A 26,686-nucleotide genomic window follows, 5' to 3' on the forward strand; every position below is an offset into this window, starting at 1 on the left:
ATTGATCTCTATTCTTTCCTCAGCTGTTCCTTGTACCTGCTCCTGAGTTCTAGAGAACTAATCATTTGCTGTATGTCATGAGCAAGAAAAAAATAATTACACCTCCTGTATTTCAGACCCTTCATAATTACACTTTAAATTGGTTTACTCTGAATCTTTTACCTCATCACTCTTACTCAAATTCTAATCAAGCCTGAGTACTAAAGTCAGTACAACACCATCCCTACCTTTACAGGTAAGCCTCAGTGCTCACATCAGACTTGAGGAACTCAGCATGCAATGCAAAGTCACTATCATCTAATCTGGATTTTTTTTTTAACCATCGTATAGCAGAACTGAACTTTCTGAGTTAACGATCATGTTTTTCAACATCTGGGCAGAAGAAAGTTTTGGCAGAGACAGCAACCTCTCTGTTTCTGATTTGAAACAGTTTTTTGTTTCCATTTTCCTTGATTGTTTATGGATATGCACAAATCTACTCACAGTGTTTGAACCTCCCTTTTCCATCTTCATAACTAAAATTCCTCAAGGGGTTAATAATAACAAAAGCAAGCAATGCACCAGATAATTAAATGCCCTAAAATGTCTCTAAGAGAGCATAAGGAAAGGAGGGGAAAACTCAGATGAGGAAAACTGTTTCAATAGTAAATGCCTTTAAAATAGTGATGACATCCAATTTTTTTACTACTGGTTCTGTGGGCATAGCTTGGTGGGCATGGTGTGGCTTGGTGGGTGTGGCTTGGTGGGCGTGGCAGGAGAAGGATACTGCAAAATCTCCATTCCCACCCCACTCCAGGGGAAGGATACTGCAAAATCCCCATTTCCTCCCCACTCCTGTGGGAAGGATATTGCAAAATCCCCATTCCCTCCCCACTCCTGGGGGAAGGATATTGCAAAATCTCCATTCCCTCCCCACTCTGGGGCCAGCCAGAGGTGGTATTTGCTGGTTCTCCAAACTACTCAAAATTTCCGCTACCAGTTCTCCAGAACCTGTCAGAACCTGCTGGATTTCATCCCTGCTTTAAGGCCGGGGTGGGGCACAATCAAAATTATTGGGTGAGGGGAATTACATAACCTGAATGCAAGCAAGCAGAATGTCTGAGCCATATATTGCACAAATACAAAATATGGTTGGCTTGGATGCCATCTGAACCCAACCATTTGTTTGGTTTGTAAAGCATGGCTTATGGCAGCAAACCTGGCCATTTGTGGCTTGCATGAGCCATCAAATAATGGCTTTGTGAAATGTCTGAATCAGGGAGAATCTTGCATGACTCAACCAATACTCCATTGTCAATATGGCCTACAGGAACCTAGGGAGCACTGGGGGGCCCTGAAGCTTTGTCCCAAAATATGTACAATTTGAGAAAACGGTATCTGTCCCCTTTCAAATTTTCCAATTTTTAAAAATACCTTTGTCACTGACTCTTATCAGAGCATCATGTACCGGTATGTCCTTCTGATATATAAAAGGAACCTGAGCAAAAACATAACACTGTTTGGTGCTTCTTTCAGTTACTTCAAAAAGAAAGGCATTCAACAGCTGAGTGACCTTGGGCCAGCCATTCTCTCTTAGATCAACTCATCTCACAGGGTAATCGTTGTTGTGGGGAAAACAGAAAGAATGTGTGTTGGATATGTTCAGTGCCTTGAGTTATTTGTGAAAATAATAAAGGCAGGACATGAAAAAAGTAAAGTAAAATATGTAAGTTACCAGTGTGAAAAAGCAGTTCAGTCCATTGAATTAAGGGGATAACTTAAGGCCAGTTGTATTAAATAAAAGGGCCTGATTTGGGCTAGGGCTACCCTATATAAAGCTCACAAGTTTTAATTCCACTTATCAGTCAATTTCTTACTGCACAGATTGTAGAGGCATGTTACACTTCACTTAAATTCCTGATATTTCTTTAAAAAACAAACACACCCTAAAATTCTGGGGATTTACTAATCCTCAGAGACATATCCAGAAGTTTCCATAACAGGGCAGCAATTTTTTCAGAAAGACATAAATTGATGACATTGCCTTCTATTAATTTGGAGAGGGGAAAATACTTATACCCCCAGGAAAGTGGGAAAATGATGATACGGAGAATAGCTCTAAAAAAAAAAGAAGCACACAATTTGGGACAATCAAAGAATACTGTAACAGTTAAAAAAAGTTTCCAGCAGGTTTCAAAACAACCTGTTCTTAAGGCAACTGATATAACCGCTGTATAGTTTATGCATTCATCATAAAGGTAGTTATAAAAAATACTAGAAAGCAATAAGGCATAAGAAAGGGGAAAACCAATTTGCTTGCACATACATGCATTTTAAGATTTTAACTTTGTGTGGAGGGAGAATGAATGCACACATCCATGCAGAGAGAAATTTGCCAATGGGAAGGAATTGGCTATTGCTTTCCAGGTGCAGTAACAAGACAGCTGATTAAGTTAAGAAGAGGTGGTAGCATACAGTCCGGACTGCAAAGTGTTGTCAATTATTTGAATCCTGAAAGAATTTTCTTAAAGCGGCTTACAGTCAAGTCAGCGTTAATACAGAACAGGCGCGGCTTAAATGATAAATGCATTTTCCACTACTTTCACATTGGGATTTATTTTAGTTAAGAATCTTCCAAAAGAGTTCAAAGCATTGCAAAACCATATTACTGCATGTCTGTGGAGGACCTCTGAGAAATATTATTGCATATACTGTAGTGTACATGCACATGTCCATAGTCTTGAAAGGAATTTGGAACCAATTGTCAAAGTGCGTACCTCAGGGACAACTCCAAATTCGCCCTGGAACTGAATGGCGCCCAACAGGAAGCTGGGAATATAGACTTTCCTGTTCACTGTATTGTCTTGGATGACTATAAGAGAAGAGATGAAGCTCCAGTTATATTTTTAAGATTAAAAGTGGTAATATGTACAAATGCTTCTTTTAGAGAGGGTAGTTGTCCAAATCCGATGCTTCTTATCTTCCTGTGAAATAAGCACGATTCCTTTAGCTAAACACATTAGCTGAAATTTTGTAAAATCAAAATTACATTGGAGGCAGCATGGGTCTCCTAGTGATGACGAGTTACCTAGAAAACATCCACCATTTAAACATTTCCACAGGATTGAATAGCATGTTCATGTAGAATTATTCATTTTTTTAAAAAAATGGAGGCCAAACTAAACCGTGAAGGAAGCAGTAGCACAGCTTCAGCAAGTGACAGGAGACTTGGATAAACCCTTTTTTCTATTACTGTCAGCGATTCCCTTTTGCTTAAGTCAGTGGCCCCCCAACCTTTTGGGCACCAGGGACTGGAGAGAGGTTTTTTCCCTGGACCGGAGTGGGCGTGGTTTTGCATGCTGCGGCATCCCATAGATAAGGCTCCACTTGTTTGTGTGGCCCACCGTCTGACATGCCATGGACCAGGGAGGTTGGGGATCCCTGGTTTAAGTTATACAAAGTGTGGCCAAAGGCCTGTTTCATTTACTTCCCCATCCAGACCTGTAATGTCATCTACCGAGACAGAAAGCTGGAAATTAGGGGTGAACAAAATCAGACCATACCATGGAAGTCCTAGCTAAACAACATGGCAACCAGAACAGAGATTTATGGTGTCCAGAGCACAAGGTTTTCTTCTATCATTAAGAGCATAAAACCAGTGAATACTACAAAATGTTTCTCATGTAGCCACTAAGCAGCTTGCCTGAAATATTTATTGCCATGTATTAAAAAAATGACCTTAAATAATTTTAAATTTGTTTTATTTTTCTTTAACTATCCAAAATGCCTTTTGCACATTCCACTACTTTCACGCTGCACTTTTTGTATTTTAGGTGAAGAAGCTTCCCAGGGATTCAACAAAAGCATTGTAGACCCAGATTATTTCATATACCACGCATGCAATCTAATAGAAAAGTTAAATCTAAATTTGAATCACCATTGCCGTCTCCCCTTCATTAGCAGACCTTATAGTAGGTAGTTAGTAGATTAGTTAGTTAAGATATAGAAGCCCTGAGCCATTGATAGAAATCCCAAAGATGCTTTTTTTCAAGAGGCAACTGGACTTTCTGTTTTTTCTTTGAAGACGTTTTGCTTCTCATCCAAGAAGCTTCTTCAGCTCAGAGCTGAAAAAAGCATCTTTGGAACAACCATGACCTGGATGACTGAGAATCTCCGTAGACATTGATAGAAATATTCAACCCCGGGCCATTTTTGGAATACCATTCAGTGTTGGTGGCAAAACCTTAAAAACAATTATTCAATAGCCTCTGCACTGTTAATTATTTAGCAATCCATTCAGCCTTTTCTGGGTTTTTTTCTAAAGTTTTTTTAATTTTCTACTGCTACATTTAATTAGTGCTTAATAAACATGGTGTTGTCTGCATTGTTTTGTTTGCTTAACAATACAAATTATATTCCTAATCTTTAACCCTTTTTTCCAGCCATTGAAAAAAAAAATTACATGTTTGATATATTCTCTATCTTCTTTCTGTTTAATCTTCAATGTAAGTCTGTCCATTTCTGCACAGTACAGTATCTTCTTAATTATCTCTTCATCTAGTGGTATTTCTTCATTCAGCCTTTTCAAAGCTAAAGGTGAACAAGGCTTGGCAACAACGCACAATGAAAATTATTTGTCATTGCCCTCTATAGTTAAACGTTCCCAATCTTTGTCAGCTTTGCAAAGAGATAGAACTGTTTCCTTTTATTTTTAACAGACAAGCTGCCACCGAACCAGTGGTGGGTTTCAAATATTTTTACTACCGGTTCTGTGGGTGTGGCTTGGTGGGCTTGGCAGGGGAAGGATACTGCAAAATCTCCATTCCCTCCCCAATCCAGGGGAAGGATACTGCAAAATCCCCATTTCCTCCCTATCAGCTGGAACTTGGGAGGCAGAGAATAGATGGGGGCGGGACCAGTCAGAATTTTTACTACCGATTCTCCGAACTAATCAAAATTTCCCCTAACAGTTCTTGAGAACTGGTCAGAACCTGCTGAAACCCACCCCTGCACCGAACCTCCCTTGGCACGATGATACAGTTTTGTGGGAAATGTTATCTGCTGAGTTTGTGCTGACCCCATAGTTTTTAAAGACAGAGGAGCATTGCAATGAATCGGTGGCCATTCTAGCTGCAATGCTCAGTAGCATTGCACTCTATAGCATTGATCTATTCTACCAACATTCTCTTTCTTTTTTTTTTGATTGGTAATATTTTTCCCAACAGACACTACTTTTATTCATTTGAATATTGTGGGTCTGTGATCATTTCTAAACACACCCATTTGGCCCAAGACGTTGTTTGAGAAAGAGTTCCTATTTTTCCCCCTATTTGTGCCCTATCTACAGATCATATTTGTCTATGACAGGCGCAATTGGTTGGATGGAGGTACAATTGGTAGGCGATTGGTAAGCTGCTGAGATGGAGGCACAATGGGTAGGATCCTCTGGCTGGGGTGATCAGATATTTGCACAGGGAAAGTAGGATAGGGACAACTAGAAAGGAAGACCAATGGATTTAGGCCTAAATGTATAAGAAATTACTTTTTCCACCATTAGAAAAACTGATTTTTTTAATCCCAGGAATGTTGAAAAACCCAGGTGGCAAAAGCTTTTAGCATGTAACTAATTAAGGTCCATTTCAAATAGTGGCACAAGTCAACTAGAGGGTACAAATCAAGTAATTAAGGCTACAGAGTTGAGCATGTTAACTTGTGGTTAATAGTTAGTAGGGAACTGTTACGCTGTGGAGAAAAGCTTCTCAGGGCAGCTTGTAGGTTCTTCAAAAAAGCTGGACAGTAGTTGATTTTAAGGCAGTGCCTGCAAGATGGAGAACATGAAGACAAAAAGGAAGACATGTTAGGTTCATTTTCTCCAATTGATGCTTGAGATGCTCATTCTTGAGTGGCTCAGACTGCTAAGACAGTCTGTTATTAACAGCAGCTGCTTGCAATTACTGCAGGTTCTAGTCCCACCAGGCCCAAGTTTGACTCAGCCTTCCATCCTTTATAAGGTAGGTAAAATGAGGTCCCAGATTGTTGGGGGCAATAAGTTGACTTTGTACATAATGTACAAATAGATGAAGACTATTGCTTTGACACATTGTAAGCCGCCCTGAGTCTTCGGAGAAGGGCGGGATATAAATTCAAATTTTAAAAAATTAGCTTCCTTTCAAACTACATGAGGCTCATTTTGCCAGACACCTGGTAACCCAGTCTGTGGCTGCTTTCTAATGTTCTTTTTTCTAAAGACAGATGCATCAGGGGTGAAATCTAAAATTTTTCCCTACCGGTTCTGTGGGCGTGGCTTAATTGGTGGGCGTGGCTTGGTGGTCAGATGACCGGGAGGGCGTGGCCAATAACAATAAATAATAAAAATAATAAACAAAATATACAAAACAATAAGAGGTACCAAAAACCAACTTTCACACTTTACACACACACAACACAACACAACTGACTCACACACAATGTAAAAGCAGCTGCACCTCACCCAAAATGGCCCCTGCAATAAGCAGGAACCTCACACAGCCACAAAAAGCCCCAAAACCAACTTTCACACTTTACACACAAACAACACAACACAACACAACTGACACACAATGTAAAAGCAGCTGCACCTCACCCAAAATGGCCCCTGCAACAAACAGGAACCTCACACAGCCACAAAAAGCCCAAAAACCAAAACACACAACACAACACAACTGACTCACACATACACATAAAATGCCACATACAACTTTGTGAGGTTTTGTGTGTTTGTGTAGTTAGAGTGAAACATTACAGAAACACACCAAATCTCAGAAAGCTGCACAAATATTTTATTTTATTATTTTATTATATTTTATTTTATTTATATTTTTAGATAAAAGCAGCTAACTTTAAAGCTTCCTTAACTTTAAATTGCTATGTCTAAAAAAAAAACTCCTAAAAAAAACCCAATTAACTATTCTTTTTAAAGCTTCCCTCGTCCCACTTACCAAATTCAAGGGAAAAGGCAGGCAGATTGAGTTGCTCACCAATGAGATGGATTGCAGGCAGGCAGATTGAGTTGCTAGCTGATGCAATTGATTGCAGCAGCTGAAGCAAGGCCAGAATAGCGAGCGAGACTGAAAGAAGCAGGAAGCTGCCAAGTAGGCATGTGGGGACCGGGCGATTGGATGGACATGGGCAGGGATGGGGGGGGCAGGGATTTTTGCTACCCACTAACTACCCACTCCCATCGCTACTGGATCAACCAATCCGGTCCGAACCAGGAGCATTTCACCCCTGAGATGCATCCTAACTCTAGGTTTTTTGGAACTGGAGTGACTGGATCAATATAACAGAAGAGGAGGATAATACAAGTAGTCCCTGACTTACAACTGGTCACTTAGCGACCATTCCTAGGATGACAGACCTCCCAGGGCTACTTATGACCCAGATTTGAAATTCCATTGGACGCCCCCTCAGTCACATAACTGTGTTTGGAGCACTCGGCAACTGGCTGTTTGCAGGACTCTGGAGTTACATGCCATGATTTATGATGAATTTTGCAGGACACCAACATTTGTGTCCCTTAAATCTGGCAAAAAACACCCATTGCAGACAATGGATTCACTTAACGACCATGGCATTTACTTGGTGACTATGTCATTCGGTTCACAACCACCACAAAAAAGGGTCATAATATCAGACACGGTTATATGATGAACCAGTTAACCACCATGACTTAAGAGCGTAATTCCAGGTACAATTCCGTTCAAAATTCACGGGCTACCTATGTAACATATTTCAGAGACATGGAGCGGAGCCACATTTTGTCAAAAAGCCTTTGAGAAGCAGATCACTTAGAAGTTTAGTTGGCAGAGAAGTTGAGGCATTAAGGGATGGAGATACAGAGTTAACTCCTACCATCGATCAAAGTGTAGATCTGAGTAAACTTACGGTGGTTCTTTCTAACTCTGTGTGAAAAGAAGGGTTACACTGGTAAAAGCCATATTGTTATATAAAGAAGTTAGGTTCTTTATATTGCAAAAGTGGGATTGTCTGTCTGCCTGGTTTTTGGTGTGTGTGTTTTTTTTACAGCCTGCACTCCTTTAGTAGATACAGCACGCCCTGCCAAAGTGTTCCTAGTGCAGTTCCTTGGCTGTCTTCCTTATGAACCCTTGCAACTTATTTGCCCTTAGTCAACTCTGGGTTCTGAGTTCTGATAGGAAAGGGAAAGTGTTCATGTAGAGTACTATATATCTAGGAGAATGTCACGCTTTGTACATTTAGTTATCAACCACTCTGGCAAGTGCTTTATGTTATCTCCAAGAAGCAGACTGCAGAGGGGGAATGAACTGCAGCAAATCAAAGTATATTACTAAGAAAGAGGGAATAGCAGCCTCCCAGGCTTATGGTGTTCCTCCAGCTGTAGCCACAACTCCATAAATAAATTTGCCATTTTATTACACAGACCAATTAACAGTTGCCTAGACCTGACATACACTAGCAGGCCTTTGAGACGCTGCCATGTTTTTCCTGGCAAGGGTATTGTGTTTCCAGCAACTGCCTGAGAGGCAGACATTCAAAATAGGGAAGCTGTTCCCGCGTCCGTGATAGAGCTAAATTGCAGCCCGAGTTGTCATAATTTGTCCCAAATGACCCAGTGATCTTTACCACTGAGCAACCACATTGGCATATTTTCCCTTTTTTTAAAAAAAATAAAAATAAAACCCTGGGCTTGCCATACACCTTTCGCTACTGTTCCATGCAGCAAAAAGCTTCACTTCTTGAGTTCTGGGCACAGTTTACTTTCAGAAAGCACCAGGGTACGTTAAGCTGTAGTTTTGGATCGGTTTGCAGGTTTACTGTGAGCAAATGAAATTGTATCAGCATCCCAATTTACCACCTCAAAAAAATAAAAAATATACCACTTCACACACACATACACACTCACAAATATGTGGCTGAAAATGAGGGTGGAGGCATCTTAGTTATCAAGAGGATGAAAAGAAGGTGCTGAACTTTCCCCATATTTTCACTGTATTGCTTTTTCACAACTGATTGCCCAACCCTCTTTTTTTTTGTTTTTCAGGAAAACAGCAGGGACATTCCAAAACCCAAAAACACATATTTGTACTAGGAGCCTAGAAACATAACTGATACAAACACATAAAATGATAACTATTGAGCCAGCGTGTTCTGGATCTCATTAATCAGACTGTTTGATTTGTCCTCATCTTTTGTTCCACTCATCCAGTCATTCCATTTCCAAAAATGTCTTCATTCTGTTGACTTCCAGATAGACCAGGCTTCATCTGAAGGACACCATGGTGGGAAAGAGCCCTTCAAGTCAATCAAACCATAGCATCTCCTTATATCTTCCAGTAAAGATCCTTAACAACGCATGAAAAGAGAACACAGATTACAATATCCTTCTACAACCGAATGATCTCCATACTATTGTCCGGAGATCCAGGAAACTACAGACCCAGCACATTGGAAGGGCTTCAGATTGAAAATGTGCCATTAGATGCTTAGGCAGACGCAGGACTACCGAAGGCCACTTATGCCCTCGATCTTGCCAAGTTGCCTAATTTGAAGATGCTGTTCAGAACAAAAAGAAGCCCAAATGATAGGAGTGACCAATAATCTGCTGTTGAGGGGTAAGAAATCCTCTGCCTAGATGGAAGATCCAATGACTAAAAGTTGCAGTCAAAGCTTTCATGCTTACATGCTAATATGATGTGACTAAAAGACCAGTAGCAGCTGGCAGGAAATGGGTAAGAAAGCTGACCACAGATAAACTGTAGGACACCGAGTAGCAGTAGAAGATAGACTCTGAGGGAGGAAGCAGCACTTGCAGGCTGCTTCATCAAGGATTGCATGCAGTACATTCACCCTGTGACTGAAGGATGAAGCCAGCCGATAAAGGCAAGGGGACACAGCTGTCAGGCTGTGATGAAGTAACTCCCCAAGGCCTGGCGCCTGCTGTGGTGCAGCTGCGGATGTTTCTGTTAAGAAGGATAAAGGCTGCCTGTCACAAGAGGGCTCCAGCCAGTTCAGGATCACGTGACAGAAGATCACACCATACAGACACCTTGAAATTGCTTTTTGGAATTCCCACTGATCGGAATAGACAGGGCCCCCCCAGTCCAAGTGTCTGGGACAAGAATGCAGGTCATTTTCAATGCATTGGAAAGAGACGTAATATTTTCTGGGACACATATGAACTTTGGATGGTTTTGTAAAGGGCCACTCCATAAACCAGTGGTTGGGGCCAGGAAAAAAAACCAAATTTGGTTTGATTTCAATTACATACGTAATTGCGCGACTCCAAGTCCTCCAGACTCTAGTGCAACTCTCATTCTCGGGCGTTTAAGGGAGGCGTGCAACCCTACAATTCTTAAGAAAAGTTTTCTGCCGTGTGCAAAGCCAACCAAATGCATTCCAAGTCAACATCAATGACATGTATTTTCTATTGAGAGAAAAAGAAAAAAACTCGTGACTTTGATATCCTTACAAAACCAGCTGTTTCTTGCCCAGCCTGCTTGGATGTTAAAAGTTCATCAGAAGGAGATTCACCCTGGAAATAAAGAGGAGTTTCCTGACAGGCAGAATGATTAATCCAGGGAACAGCTTGCCACCCAGAGTCATGAGTGCCCCATCACTGGAGGTTTTTAAGAAGATATTGGACAACCATTTGTGTGGGGTGGTATAAGGATTGCTGCCTTGGGCATGGATTGGACTAGAAGACCTCCAAGGTTCCTTCCAGTCCTAGGATTCTATGATTCTATACAGTGGTGAAATCTGAACTCGTTTCCTACTGGTTTGCTGGCTGCGCATGCATGCATGTGCGCTGCATGCGCACATGTGCAGTGTGCACCATGCACCAAATGCAAGGTGCGTGCGTGCCTGCAGTGCCACTCCAAAAGAGGCATGGGGTAAGTAGAACAGCGCATGCAGGATGTGTGTGATCAGCTGTGGCGTGTGATCTTTTTTTTTTTACTTTTAAAAGCATTTTTTTACAATCTATTCGGCTGAATAGGTTGTAAAAAATGCTTTTAAAAGTAAAAAAAAAGGCTCTGAGGATCAGGCAGCTCAGCTGGGATCATCAGAGCCTCTTTTTTACCGTTTAAAAGCATTTTTTAACAGAAGCGACAAGCGGGCAACCAGGCATTGGGTGGGAGGGCCATGGATTTTTGCTGCAGGTTCTCCGAACCACCCGCCACGATCACTACCAGATCGGCTGATCTGATCCGAACCAGGAGCATTTCACCCCTGATTCTATATCCATAACACACGAATGCAAAACTGAACTGAGAGTGGATTAGGATCTACAGACACATCTTGTACTTCTGGAGTAGTTCAGTAATGATTTTTGACATCCAAGCGTTTATCAACAGTAGCAATACTGTACCAATACAATTCAAGCAACTGGGGGATGATTGGGAATGGATTTTTATTTCAAGGACCAGATGGATTTAACTTATATTGTTCTTATTATTATTTGCACCACGCTCCTCATACAGCATGTTTGGCTTCTAGTTACAACGGCTACAAAAGGTCTGGAAATCTAAAGTCTGCTCATGTTTACAGTAATGGACCCTTGCATTTACCAGATCTTTAACCCACTGTGTACTTTATTCAGCAGACAGCATGAGGTGTAATCCTGGAGAAAAATCCACTTTGTTCACAAGTATTTCTAAAGTTGCCCACTGCTGCCCCTCATTTTATTATCCCGAATTTCAGCCAGTTGTTCTGAGTTTGCTCTGTGTCAGCTTGAACACCAGAGAGGAACAACAGCATTTGGACTCTGGCTCACCCACAGCAGATTTAACGGTTTGCCGTTTTTCAGGGAAACAAGTACAGCAGCATTCTCCAAGGCCTGGAGAATGAGGAGCTCCCCAAAGCTTTGAACTGCAGATTCAGTCCATGCAAACATTGTGGCGTCTGGACATATTGCCAAGTACCAGCTGGGAGAGAGAGAGAGGGGGAGGGAGAGAGAGCTTTGGAGCATCTTTACAATAGGAAAAAGTCTCTGAGTGGATTAAGAGAGGCCTTTCTTCTTCTCCTCCCCAGATTCACCCCCTAGTAGAGAGCGGGGAAGGAGGAGACCTAAGATAGTGACCTGGTTACAGTTATTATTATAACAAAATCCTCCTAAAAACCTTCCATTTAAGTTAAGCAAGTGGTGCCCTCTAGGTTAAAGAACCTAGACCTAAGTCTAGAGCTAATACTCTGTTGTGATTTGATCAAATATTTACTGTCCTTCAGAGGCAACTGAGAAGTAAAGCTCTCTCGGAATGAGGGGAGATCTAGTAGGACAAGAGATTCAGAGGCAGCTTGATGAAGATTATTCAGCGTGAATCCAGGAGGGTGAATGTGTGCTGCACCACATACAGCCTAAGGGAAGCCATGGAAGGCTAATCAGAAAGTTGCGTGCATTTTACTTAGCACAAACCTGGTAACCCTCATGCTGTCATGGCGGCATCTCCAACTGGATTGATGAGGGCCCTCGTTCTCCATTATTTTAAGGTTTAATAGCCTCTACATACCAGGGCAACAGTCCAGGTTCAAGGCCCGACCTCATGCAACGGGGTGGGTTCTCGTTACTTGCCCCAGCTCCTGCCCACCTAGCAGTTTGGAAGCATGCAAATGCAAGTAGATAAATAGGTACCACTTCAGTGGGAAGGTAACAGCGTTCCATGAGCCTTTGGCGTACAGCCATGCTGGCCACCATGATCATGGAAATTGTCTTCGGACAATGCTGGTTCCCTCAGCCAAGAAATATATCAGCACTGTGCCCTAGGAGTCCGACACGAGTGACAGGAAAACCTTTGTCTTTACTTCCTGGGGCAGGGCTGTGCAGGTTTTATTGTCCCCAGAGCCACACTAGCCTTGGAGTGGTATGTCAAAGGCTGTACTTCAGAACACAAGATAGGAGTAAACCTGGAAAATTTTCAAAAGTGGGTAAGGGACAAACAATTGAATAAATATCATTACTCGTAATTAATTCATTTGATACTCTACTCTCACATTCATGATTACCAGATGGCAAATAAAGAATAAAGAAGTTGGTGAACAACCAAATTCTGTTCAAACCAGTGGTGGGAATCAAGTAATTTAACAACCGCTTCTCTGCCCTACTGATTTCTTCCAACAACCAGTTTGCCAAACTGCTCAGAAAGTTAACAACCGGTTCTCCCGAAGTGGTGCGAACTGGCTGAATCCCACCACTGGTTCAAACCCTACTTACTCATATACAATTCTTCCCAGCCATACATGCATAAGCACAAGGGCTGTGCAAAGTATTTGAAAGAGGTGTTTGCAAAGCACTTTGGCACAAGCAAAGCGAAGCTCTTGGAAGTGTCCCTTTGCTAGCTCCAAAAATCATTTCTTGTCTCACAAGCAAAATTTCTCTGGAGGCATCAGGACAAGGCAGAGGAAGGCATACCAGTTACTTGATGTTCTCCATCATCCAGTTCATGATTGTCCCAAAGGTGTTTTTTTCAAAAGGCAATTGGACTTCGTTTGTTTTTTCTTTGAAAACGTTTCACTTCTTCAACTGGATGTGAAGTGAAACGTTTTCAAAGAAAAAACACCAAGAAAGTCCAGTTGCCTTTTGAAAAAGCATCCTGGGGACAGTTGCTTGCTGGTTTGGGGATGATGGGCAACAGACCCTGGGAAGTGTGTACTTACATTCCAGAGCATCACCTCACCATCCATCACAGCTCCCATACTGAGCACAGTGTAAAAATCAAACATGAGGTTTTCTGTGTCAGTGTGTCGAGACGGAAAGACTTCAAAGGGTGAAAACGACTGAAAATCTCCGGCTGTTTGCACAGAACGAATTATCAGTAATCTAAAGTATAAGGGGAAAACTAGCAGCCTTCCTCAACTTTTTAGAGCAAAAGATAAACCACTATTATTTCCAAAGTTTTACGTTTTAGCCAGGGACCCTTAGTAGCCTATAGTTTTGCATCCTTCTGTAAGGCGTTTCCCAGTATAATTTTAAAAAGAATACTGTAATTCTCGATTCTAACTCTCTTCTTCCCAAACTATCCATTCTCCTCTCTCTTGCAAACAAAAGCAGTATTTAAACAGCTTATTTCTCACTGCAGTATACTTCTCCCTGAAAGAAAAAAAATACATCTGACTTTTTTGGTTTTTTTTTAAATGTACATCTGCAAACTGCTGCCAGATCATTCTGATTTCACAATATTCTCTGTGTACCAGAAGACTTGGGGCCTGGCTGCACCCTTTGTCCAAAACATCTCCTTGGAAGCCAGGTTCCACTCTGATAATCAAACACGATAAAGCCTCACACCTGGACAGCAGCTGTTGAACGAGCTGCATCCACACCAGCAGCCTTAGCTAAACACTGTAAGAGCTCAGCTGTGCGGCTGACTCACCGTTTGTTCCTGGAACTGACTGAAGGAGGGAAGGATGCTGTGGCTAAGCTCAGGATCATCTGGGCCAGGGGCCGGTAGCAGACTGGCCTCAAAGCACACTTCCATGTGGGTTAAAATAGAAAAGCACCCGCAATCAGCTGAATGGGGAAATGTGCAAACGCCTGTCACAGGAAGAAGAAAACTGCTGCTACGAAGACCTTGGATCCCCAACCTGATAGCCGGCTGGGTGACCTTGGGCCAGTCATTTCCCTCAGCCCACCACTCACCTCACAGGGTGGGGGTGGGGGTTGTGGGGGAAACAGGAGAAAGGAGGAGGATTAGATATGCTCAGCGCCTTATTTATTTCAAAAACAATAAAAGCAGGATATAAAAATAAATAAAGCATGCAACATTTTGATGTTGCAGAACATGGGGTAAAGTATAAAACGATCTGATTTGAATTCCGATTCTGATTCCACCCTGGGGACTTTTGACACCAGAATTATTAACAGTTTAAGGAAATGCGCCTATCTACTAACTTAATGTCATAAAATCCTTTGAGTGTCCGTATAGACACAGGTAGTCTCGACTTGTGACCTCAACTGAGTCTAAAAATTCTGTTGCTAAGCGAGATATTTAAGTGAACTTTGCTCCATTTTACAACCTTCCTTGCCACAGTTGCTAAGTGAATCACTGCCGCTGTTAATTTAGTGCCAGGGTTGTTAAATGAATCCGGCTTCCCCATTGACTTTGCTTATCAGAAGGTCACAAAATATGAGTCAGTTGCCAAGTGTCTGAAATTTGATCATGTGATTATAGGAGTGGCTGCAATGGTTGTAAAGGGGAAAAATAGCAATAGCAATAGCACTTAGACTTATATACTGCTTCACAGTGCTTTTACAGCCCTCTCTAAGCGGTTTATAGAGTCAGTATATGCCTCCCAACAATCTGGGTCCTCATTTTACCCAACTTGGAAGGATGGAAGGCTGAGTCAACCTTGAGCCTGGTGAGATTCGAACTGCCAAATTGCAGGCAGCCAGCAGTCAGCAGTACTGCCCTCTAACCAGTGCGCCACCGTGGCTCTTGGTTATAAGTCACTTCTTTCAGTGCCGTTGTAACTTCAAATGGTCACTAAATGAACTGTTGTAAGTCAAGGACTATCTTTGCTGGCCTATTGTTTTGCTGATCAATTATTGTAAATAAAGTAATCTACTAGCCTAATGCAAAACTATTGGGTTGACTCAATAGCTGACACCTTTTAGGTCAGCCCACTAAGAAACCTGTTTCAGACAGAGACAATGACTGAAGAGGATCCATACTTACTATCGTTGCACAGCAGCAGGGAGTAGAAAACGAGAAAAAGAGAAACAGATTAGCTTTTAGTAGGGTTAGATAGGGTGAATGAAGAGATGGGAAGCCAGGCTCATACAGCTGCTCTTTATTGTAGATCTGCAACATCCAGCAAAACCCTGCCTGACAGCTAGCCCTTATATAGAGAACTGTCAGGCGTCTTAACCAATCAGGTTAAAGTATTTTTTCCCGCTCATTCAGAGGACCTGAGCGAAGCCTATTGCTTCACTATTAGTATCAAACAAGTAGGATCTTAGCTTCCTGCAAAAACAAAACCTGGGAACTGTTGGAAAATAACTTGGGTCTGTATAGGGGTTCACGTTTGAATGTTTTTTTTTAAAGTGTGAATGGGCAACTCATGATGTGCAGGTCACATGTACTCTCAATTTCCTCTTTTGTATCTTTTGGCATCTCCTTCTCAGAGAGCACTAGCAAACTTTAGCTGCAAAATGCCAAAGTTTGGGAAGATCAATAAGGGTTATAGAAATAAGAAGCAAACCAGAGGGATTAAAACCCCATCGTCTTAAAGTACATATCTTATTTAATGCCATTCAGCTCCTCACAAATAAAAAAAGGGCAATAATTTCAGCCTGGCATATGTAAACCACTGGTTAAGTAATGAAAGGGGAGAAAATTTTATGCTCAATTTAACCACTGAATTAAATTCAATTTATGCTCAGGGATCTGTGTTTAAGAGTTAAGCCTTATCCTATAATCCTATGCCATATTTACTTGGAAGTAAATCTAACTTCATTCAAATAAGCTTAATCTTAGGAAAATGAATGGTTGCACCTTCCGTTTATTATTATATTTTTCCTTCACTAAGGAGGATAGCAATTGGGTCTTCTTTTTTTTTTTTTTTTTTGGTTACAGGCCTCAAAATATTTTTTTTCCTGGTTAAGCTAAACACAGTTTGTACCTGATCCCAGCCATCAGTCTGAAAAGCCAATATTGCATCAGTCAATGCTAAATATATTATTCATAGAGCATTTTTGCTATTTAAAAAATCATGTTATATGGACGCTGAAGAGATGTTCTAATCTTCTGCTATCCCAAAGGTGCTTTTTTCAAAAGCAACTGGACTTTGTTTTTCCTTGAAGACATTTTGCTTCTCATCCAAGAAGCTTCTTCAGTTCTGCTAATTCTCTGCTAGTTAAGTTAATTGCCTTCCAGAAATACTTGTTTTTTTCCCTATCCATATATATATATATATAATGTATCCACTGGTATTGAGCAAATAGATCCTAGAACTTGCAAATACCAACATATTAGACACCAAAATCCTCTGTTAGTTTATTTGGATACTTCTACTCCTTTAAAATGTTGACTGCAGCTAATCACACAATTCGATTAATGAAACAATCTTAAATCCAGTTGGATCTAACAACACTGGATTTTAATTCAAGTTGTATTAGGCCTTCTGTGAAGTTTAGAAAATTACAGGTTGATGTTCCCATGACTAAAAGTGTTTTTGATACCTACCTTTTGAAAGAAGATTAGGATAATGAAATGTCTAGTTTCTTATTAATCTTTTAGGAATTTTTCCAATTTCGGAATAAGGTAAAACCTTTTGGAATAAGGTAAAACGTGACTAAAATGATTCTAGTCATATGTCTTTTGAATAGGACTACACGCAGCAAGACTGGAGGGAAATGTATAGGAAAAAGGAACTACAAAATCCATGAGGTTACACTCTACAAAGCCATTGGTTGGTCATAATGTTCAATTGGTCTGGAACCCATCAGAGGCCAAATGGTTTCAATACATGGGAGCTGAACTCCAACTTATTTGGAGGGCCCCAGGTTGAGGGAGGCTACATTATAATGTTGGAACAGCTGGGGAGTTTATGATCCAGAAAGTGCCAATCTTAATCTCAACAAGAATGAATCTGGAGCTTACGTGGCTCATTGCTCTCATCATCTAGCGGGAAACAGGGAAACTTTGAGCTGCAACAAGCATAAAATACTATCTTTTGCTTTTTATTTTGTGAAGGCTCATTAGCACAAAGGCAAAGTGTAAATATTTACATGCAACAAGCTCCTATGTCTTCCTTCCTTCTCCTGATGATTATTTAAAGAAAGTCAAGACCTTGCAGAAAAATCAGATGCTGTGTCTTAACTGTGCTTTTTTGGACAAATAAATATTACCAAAAATAAAATGAAGCGTAAAATTCAGTGTATCATCTCTGCCGAACAACAAATCATGCTGGGTCTTTGGCACTTTTCTCTGAGAGAAAAATCTCAGAGCATATTAAAGTCATATGACTAGGCAAAATGGCAAAAATAAAAGAGCTCTGCATTGCAAAGCACCACCCCTTTCTTAGACAAGACCTATTTCTCTTTACTTGGGAGTAAGCTTCATAAACAGGCATTCTTACTTTCAAATAAATGTGCACTTTTCTTGCACAGTTAATGAACTTAAACATAGGCTATATATTGTAAAGTGACCAGATTTCAGCGATGGCAAAGCGGGACACCATTGACCGGGGGGGGAGGGCTGTGCATGCGCGCTGAGTCTTGCCACCTGCCTGAAGGAGGAGGAGCGGCTGCTGCTTCTCCGCTCTTCCAGGCAGGCTCAGCTCTCCTCTCGGCTCTTCCAGGCAGGCTTGGCTCTCCTCGGCTCTCCTCTCGGCTCTTCTCTTCATCTCGGGTGAAGTCAAGTGGCCTCTCTCCTCCCTCTCGCGCCCCCTTCTCTGCCACTCCCCCTTCTCCGCCTCCTCCTTTTGCATTGCCGCCTCCCATTTTCAGAATGGAAGTGAAACAAAAAAAATCGGGACTTTTTGGAAGGACAAATTATTAAAAAGCGGGACTGTCCCGCCAAAAGCGGGACGTCTGGTCACTATACTATATTGGTGAATGGGGTTTCCTCATTTACTCCTACAGAAATCTTATGTTAAGCAAAGGTAAAGGAGTCCCTGTGAATTTTACTCCACTATTGTTGCTGACTGTAGGGGGCGGTGCTCATCTCTGTTTCAAGGCCATTGAGCTAGGGCTGTCCGAAGACATTTCCGTGGTCATGTGGCTAGCATGACATCATGGAGCGCTGTTACCTTCCCACCGAAATGGTATCTATTTACCTATTCGAATTTGCATGCTAGGTTGGAATGAGCTTGGGCAAGGACAGAAGCTTACCCCATCACGTGGCACTTTAGTCTCGAACCTGGGTTGCTGACTTTCCGGCAGACAAGCCCGGCATCTTAACCTATCACGCTTGCCCCTTTGTTAAGCAAAGCCAGAACTTAATAGTTTTAGCAATAGAATTATCTGCCTTTAAGGAGATATTCTAGAATTGCAACGCTTTCCCCAAAGTGATCTTTCTTAAGAGATGGTCCTCCAGTGATGCTTGGAACGCAACTCCTGAATTTCAGCAACCAGCATAAGTGCATAGGCTGTGTTGGTTGAGGAATTTCGAAAGCTGTAATTCCACCTTATCTGAAGGGCACCAACTTGAAGACCGCTGTTCTGGGAAAATGAATGCATTTTAACATTATTAATTGAATTCCAATTTATCTCCTAATTTCTCATGAAAATAAAATTTGGCAAAGTTAAGTACTAAATGCTGAACTAGGAAATCTGAATATAGACTAGAACTCCCACTCAGCGTGATGGGGATATGTCAAAAAAAGAAAAACTTGACATATTAATGGATCCCTGGGTGTTGTGATCTAGGCCCAAATAGTTATTACCAGACACAATCAGTCCTAAACAAACTTTTATTAGATTTTTATTAGAACAGCAGAGAATTACTTCATTCTCAGCTTAGTCCAAATTAATTCCAAAACAAATCCTTCAGAAAAAATCCTTCGGCCTTATCACAAAAAGGATTTTCTTGGCAAAGCCCCACGAAGTTCAGAAACAAGAGACAACGGCTAGAACAAATGTAGCAAAGTTGCTTTCCTACAAAGAGTAGTTGCTGTTCTTTTAAGCCTTATGGGAGGGGCTAATCATCTCCTGGCCTTACTCCCAAGTTGTCCTTTTTGCTTTAGCTGCTCTTGCCTTCTGGCAGCTCTTTGCATATGTGCACTAGGAATAGGTTCCTCCTGTTCCTCTGCCTCTCTGCTTTCTGCCTCTGGAGGCTCTGGAGTCCATGCATCGCTCCCAGATGGCCCTGGCCCCATCCCTGCCTCTGACACAGAGCATTCGTCCAGATCTTCCCCAGAGTCCAGGACTGGCCCATGGTCGTCCCCAGCCTCCTCACTGTCCGACTTTGCTGCTAGCTCCGCAGGCTGCTGGCAGACCACAACATTGGTATTTTTTTAATTTTTTTTTTGTTTACATTTATACCCCGCCCTTCTCCGAAGACTCAGGGCGGCTTACAGTGTATAAGGCAATTTTTAATCTCACACCGTAGTTTCTACCTACCACAAGCAGCTACGAGCCTTTAAAAAAAGTGGAAATGAAGGGAAGAAGCTCTTGCATCATCTGATCCTCAAAAGTAATGGTGGTTTTCTACAAATGTTTATGCCTTGAAAAAAAAAAAAAGCCAAGGATTGTGCCTGGTGAGAAACAGGATGGAGCAAGGAAGGGGTGGTGTAGAGAAGCTTCTTTTCCAAAAATACCACACTACTAACCAGAGCATATAAAACATTTGCTAGACCAATTCTAGAATACAGCTCGCCTGTTTGGAACCCTCACCACATCTCTGACATCAATACAATTGAACGTGTCCAGAAATATTTTACAAGAAGAGTTCTCCATTCCTCTGAAAACAATAAAATACCTTATCCCACCAGACTTGAAATCCTAGGCTTAGAAAACTTGGAACTCCATCGCCTTCGACAAGACCTAAGTTTAACTCACAGAATCATCTATTGTAATGTCCTTCCTGTTAAAGACTACTTCAGCTTTAATTGCAATAATACTAGAGCAACTAATAGATTTAAACTTAATGTCAACCGCTTTAATCTAGATTGCAGAAAATATGACTTCTGTAACAGAATCATCAGTGCTTGGAATACTTTACCTGACTCTGTGGTCTCTTCTCATAATCCTAAAAGCTTTAACCAAAAACTTTCTACTATTGACCTCACCCCATTCCTAAGAGGACCATAAGGGGCGTGCATAAGCGCACAAACGTGCCTACCGTTCCTGTCCTATTGTTTTTCTTTTCTTCTTCCTATATATATATATGCTTATACCTCCTTATATTTACTCATATATGTGTTTATATACTATATAATCTTTTTGTATGATACCTACATATATTGTTGTGACAAAATAAATAAATAAAATAAAATAAATAAGAAATGAGAAGAATTTAAAAAAAAAAAAGAACTGCCACCAAACATGAGTCATGTGGTCCAACTCTCATCTTGCCACATTTATGGAAATGTTAGGTAAAATGTTTGCTACAACTGTATGAAAGAAGCCAAATGTGGATCATTAGAGCACCCAAAATTCTTACCTGGGCATCAGCATTACATATCTCCCTTCTGCCACATCCTGTAACACCCAGGTGCTATGTGGGAGTGGCAACAATATATTCTGTGGCAGAAATGGTACATTTGTCCTCAAGACAAACATTTTGGGGTAGAAACCCAGAAAGCACCCTAAGGAAGAGCTCATCCAACATAGCACGGCTGGTTTTAGAAATGTAGTTGTTCCCCAAGTAAAGTTCCCAGCTGTTAGCATTCATATTCATTCTGAAATCAGACTGTGACCCGCTGTGTTAGCAAATCGTTCAGGTTTTTTATTTCTTTTCAACAACAGCCATGATAGCTCCCAGGATTTAATGATAAAAATCTCAGAGGAGAACCAAGCCAAAACGTATTTGCAATTGTTGACTTATCCTTGCTTTTTAAATTCTGTCCCTTAGGAAAAAGTAAAGTTGAGATTGTATTTTCTGTTTCAAGATGTGGGTGGGATTTTTCTAGTGTTTTTCTCTTTCTCTCTCTTCTAGTATTTAGCTGTCAATAATAAATTCAACGATGAATTGTTATTTCTGAACTAGGGACTTAACTTGTAACTGTTTCATTTATTCCATACCCACATTAAGAATGGCCTAAAGCTTTTTTTTTTTAACTGATTGGAATTAGCAAGCCTAAATTAGACTAGATGATGGACTTAATGTATGATTATGCGTTTTTATTTCCAACAGGGTTACTAGGGTTCCAATCCAAGAGGGTTGCAGAAATCATGATCACCAATAGAGGGCAGAGTTTTCTGTATCTCTTTGCTGCCATCTTGTAGTTATCTAGAGTTCTGCCTCACCAGGATCTAGTGAAGGCCCCAGCTCTTCTCCCTATGAAAGAGGGAGAAAATACGAGTTAGACTTTAACTGTAACGCACAAACACACACATTACACAAATGCTCATGGGATCAGTTCATTTTGACCTGTTTTCAAAATATTTGTGAATATTTTGAATATCAGATCCCTAATCCCTGAAATGGGGTGTGCCAGTGAGAAGGTGAAAAACAAACATCTAAATAGTATTCTCCAATAATATTAGAAAGGGAGATAGGTGGTAAGGGTCAATAGGATGCTTTGGGTTTTATTGATGTGAGTCCTTATACTCAGAATTCGTATTACATTTTAGCAAAGGCAAGTGATTAGCCAAAGTTACTGATGTAGGCAAACATCTAAACCTCAATTTGCCCAGGTTGTAGCAGAAATGGCTGAAGTATTCAGTTTCTTCATTCGCTTGAACAAACTGTGAAACCTGCAACCAGAGATTTGAATATGGTAATGTTTTCAGTGGCAGTTTGAGAGTAATATAACAGCAGCTTTAATTCTCCACTTCACTATACTAATTCAGTGAATGTGGTTTAGAAAGAAACCTGTATCGGTTAGGGCTCTGCAATCCACAAAAATACAAATATCTGTCTGCAGTTTCTGAAAGCAGCTGTATTTTTTCTTGAGGTTTCTGTCTGTCTGCTTTCAGAAATCGATAAATATTGACATAAGACATAGAGGAAATAAATCCAAACCACTGCACAGCCTTTCCTATCTAATGTTAGGAATTTTACCAAAGCGAAGGAAAACGGGCCAGGGGGAAGTGCCCATTACCCATAGTGTATTGTATACAGTGCCCAACAAACTCTAAGGTCTCAAGAGTTAAATATATGACATTTCCATATACTTTTCTTGGTCATGATATATATATTAGATATTAATTAAAAAGAGAATGACATTGTTTTAAAGTTATTGTTTTAAATGTTTTCAAAAGATAAATGAAAATGCATGTTCTGGACAACCTCTTTTGGGTTAAGAGTCTTATTTAATTTCTGGCACACATCAGTCAAGAAAAGAAAGATGGCTATCACAACCCTATCCCTTTGGACAGGCATGTGACGTCAACACATATACAAAAGAAGCAAGACTTTGATCACCATTCTCTCCCACTCACAGATCCACTTCTGCAGTGACATACTTAAAACTACAGTCAAAAAACAGATACAATAGAACCAAAAACAGAAAACTTGACAGGATAAGAAAAAAAAAAAGAATTATATGCATTAGCAACAAACAATTTCATGTAAAACATAGCAGAGGGCCCAACTGGGCACAGCCCAATCACAATTATTAAGCAAAAACAAAAAATAAATTTGGAAAAATACTATATAATCAAATACTATATATTTATATCATTCTGCGATCTTCTTTGCCACATTTGTTAAGTGAATCACTGCAGTTGTTAAGTTAGTAACATAGTTGTTAAGTGAATCTGGCTTCCCTATATTGACTTTGCTGGTCAGAAGATTGCAAAAGGAGAATATATGACCACCCAAAAGGTGGAATTCAATTTTTTTTAACTACCGGTTCTGTGGGAGTGGCTTGGTGGGCGTGGCAGGGGAAGGATACTGCAAAACCCCCATTCCCACCCCACTCCAGGGAAAGGATATTGCAAAACCCCCATTCCCACCCCACTCTGGGGCCAGCTAGAGGTGGTATTTGCCGGTTCTCTGAACTACTCAAAATTTCCGCTTCTCCAGAACCTGTCAGAATCTGCTGAATAGCAGCCCTGCTGGGGTTGACTGCAACCATCATAAATATGAATCAGTTGTCAGGCATCCAAATGTAAATCACATGACCACGGGGATGCTGCAACGGTTATAAGTATAAAAATGATCGCTTTTTTCAGTGCTGTTGTAATTTCTGCAAGGCCTTCTCAATATGTTAATAATAATGGAAGTGTTCAACTTATTAATTGATAATAAATTAAATAGAGTAATAAATTTGCCTCCAGGAGCTCACAAACAGGGTATGGAAGCCAGAGAGGAGATAAAAGTAAATGGTTATTGATCTTTTGGCAACCTTGTCTTAACTGAGGTTTACTGAATAAAACCACTATTAGCTCTATTCACGTGAACTGTCTTAAGAATCAGCAAAAACATTGGGTTCTGAATCTTGAACTGTGTGCAGCTGTAGCTAAAAATTTCACATTTGCCACTTAATATTAAAGTACAGTAATAGCTATCTCAATTTATCTCCAATGTTTTAGAGATAGGGCAAATATTTCAGTCAAAGCCCCTCGCACCACTTTAAAAAATGATGAAGAAAACTTTCATAAAATGTCACTCCATTACTTCGCCTTTGCTATCTGAAGATACCGTTCCATCCCCCTGGCTCTCTTCCTTCCCCTTTCTCCTCATACAGAATTCTTCAAAGTCAGCATTGTGAGCTATGAAGGAAACAGAAACACAAATGCATCCTAGAGGCCACTATTTCTCCTATAACACATGCTTGGCAATTGCCCTGTAATGCTCGATGCAGGTGGATGCAGGTGGATTGTCTCTAAACCAGTGGTGGGTTGCCCCTGGTTGGGACCAGTTTCTTGTGAACCAGTAGTAAAACCTGGGGTAGGCTCCGCCCACCGACTCCGATGTCATCAGGAAGCTTCTGCGCAAGCGCACGCATCAGTGGTAGCTTTCAAAAATAAATATAAATTCAAGATAGGGCCGTGATAGCTCAGGCTGTTAGAAGCCTGTTATTAGAACACAGCAGCCTGCAATTACTGCAGGTTCAAGCCCAGCCAGAGGTTGACTCAGCCTTCCATCCTTTATAAGGTAGGTAAAATGAGGACCCAGATTGTTGGGGGGGCAATAAGTTGACTTTGTAAATATACAAATAGAATGAGACTATTGCCTTATACACTGTAAGCCGCCCTGAGTCTTCGGAGAAGGGCCGGATATAAATGTAAATTAAAAAAAAAAGATACGTTTGTAATACAGAATTGTTCTAACAGGAGTTATTTTATCTCAGAAAAAAAAGGCCTGATTTCCCCCCCCCCCACCCAAAAAAAATGCATCAAAATTATGTAAGAATGTTTCCAGTTGTCAAGCCATGTAAATCATCCATCACTTCACAGGGACAGGTATTTTCTATGTAAATGCCACAATTCATCCAGCAATGGTTGCTTTTTTCCCCCCCTTCTTCTTCTGAAAGCAAAGTCTGCACCAAGGGGCAATGAAATGAAGCAATCATTATCATCATAATCATTTCTTCAGTTTGCTTTAATCTTGCAGCTTGGTCACCTGGAAACACCGAGGATCTTTCTCAAACGCTCAAGCAAATTAAATGTCATGCATTTGGAAGAGCCAAATGATTCAGAGACAGCTCTGCATTATTTATATACTTGCTAGGATAGGTTGTGTGGTTTTTTTTTTCACCTATTGTGAAAAATCCTGAGGTGGTAAATTTCACCTGCATTCATAAAGTTATTTAGCCTTGGGTAGCTTGAGAAAAAAATGTTTCACTCTGTGTTCTATTATACAACAGGATGCAAATGTGCTGATACATGAGACACAACGATGAAGACATGACAGCTGGGATTACTTGAAAAAAAACTGAGTTTGATGCAAAAAAAACAAAAACCCATTCCCAGAACTAGAAAGATAGAAAGCCATTGCTGTCCCATCTCTCTTTCTCTCCCACTTCCTTCTAAAGTCATAGGCACATAAGGCTCAGTGTGATGTCACTGTGCTCTGCATAGGGATGGGGAACAAATAAGTTTCCCTTTGCATGGAAATTTAGCTAATTTCATATTTTCAAACAAATTGATGAACTGAACACAAGTTATAATTTGACATTTGCATTTCTATAAATCTGCAGTGCATTTTGCCAGGAAAATATACTACCGTTGGCATGAAAACGTACATATTCATGAAGAGAGTCGATAAAAATGCATTATATTAAAGGGAAATTGGCAAACCTGTACACCAAAGAATAATTGCAAACGAAATACATTTGAGAAATGTATGCAAAATGCATATAAATTTTTAATAAACCTATTTTTTTAAAAAAAGTACAGTTTGTGAATGTACTAATCTTACAAATGGAAAACCAAGGAACTGAGAAAACTCAGAATGATTCATAAAAGTGAGAAAAGGAACAAAAATGGGCAAATTGACCCATCTCTGGTTACACAAGGATTACACTTCATGTTACAAGCAGTTGGCATATGAGATGGGGCAACATGCATGATGACCTATGCACCTTAAATACAGGTAGTCCTCGAATTATAACAGTTCTTTTAATGACTGTTCAAAGTTACAATGGCAGTAATCATGACTTATGATAGTTTTTCACACTTATGACCATTGCAACATCCCCATGGTCACGTGGTTTACATTTGCATGCTTGACAACTGACTCATATTCATGATGGTTGCAGTGTCCAGAGTCACGTGATCCACTTTTGCAACCTTCTGACAAGCAAAGTCAACAGAGAAACCAGATTCACTTAACAATCGTGTCACTGATTTAACAACTGCGGTGATTCACTTAACAACCGTGGCAAGAAAAATCATAAAATGGGGCAAAACTCACTTAATAAATTTCTCATTTAGCAATCTAAATTTCGGGTTCAATTGTGGTCGTAAGTTGAGGACTCTCTGTATTAGGAGGAAGAAAAGGGACCAAGGTTGGAAGCAGCAACAGATCATTGTCTTATCCAATCCCAAAACTGGTACATGCTGAGGATGAGGCATTCTGGTCTGTTCTTCAGAAATCATTACACAAAATTCCCAGTGGTTCTCCGATTAAGTGATATTTCGAAATGA

The 26,686-nt window shown here is 40.6% G+C and overlaps 1 long non-coding RNA gene across 1 annotated transcript; it reads right to left on the reverse strand.

The window, feature by feature from the left end:
- Window positions 1-2,597: 2,597 nt before the first annotated feature.
- Window positions 2,598-14,433, reverse strand: LOC131195891 (uncharacterized). Its single transcript, XR_009154572.1, has 3 exons — window positions 14,358-14,433; window positions 13,645-13,778; window positions 2,598-2,851 (listed from the first exon to the last, which is right to left on the reverse strand). It is a non-coding gene; the product is annotated as an uncharacterized LOC131195891 (long non-coding RNA).
- Window positions 14,434-26,686: the final 12,253 nt, after the last annotated feature.

Source organism: Ahaetulla prasina, chromosome 1 (assembly GCF_028640845.1).
Source record: "Ahaetulla prasina isolate Xishuangbanna chromosome 1, ASM2864084v1, whole genome shotgun sequence".
Taxonomy (NCBI): Eukaryota; Metazoa; Chordata; class Lepidosauria; order Squamata; family Colubridae; genus Ahaetulla; species Ahaetulla prasina.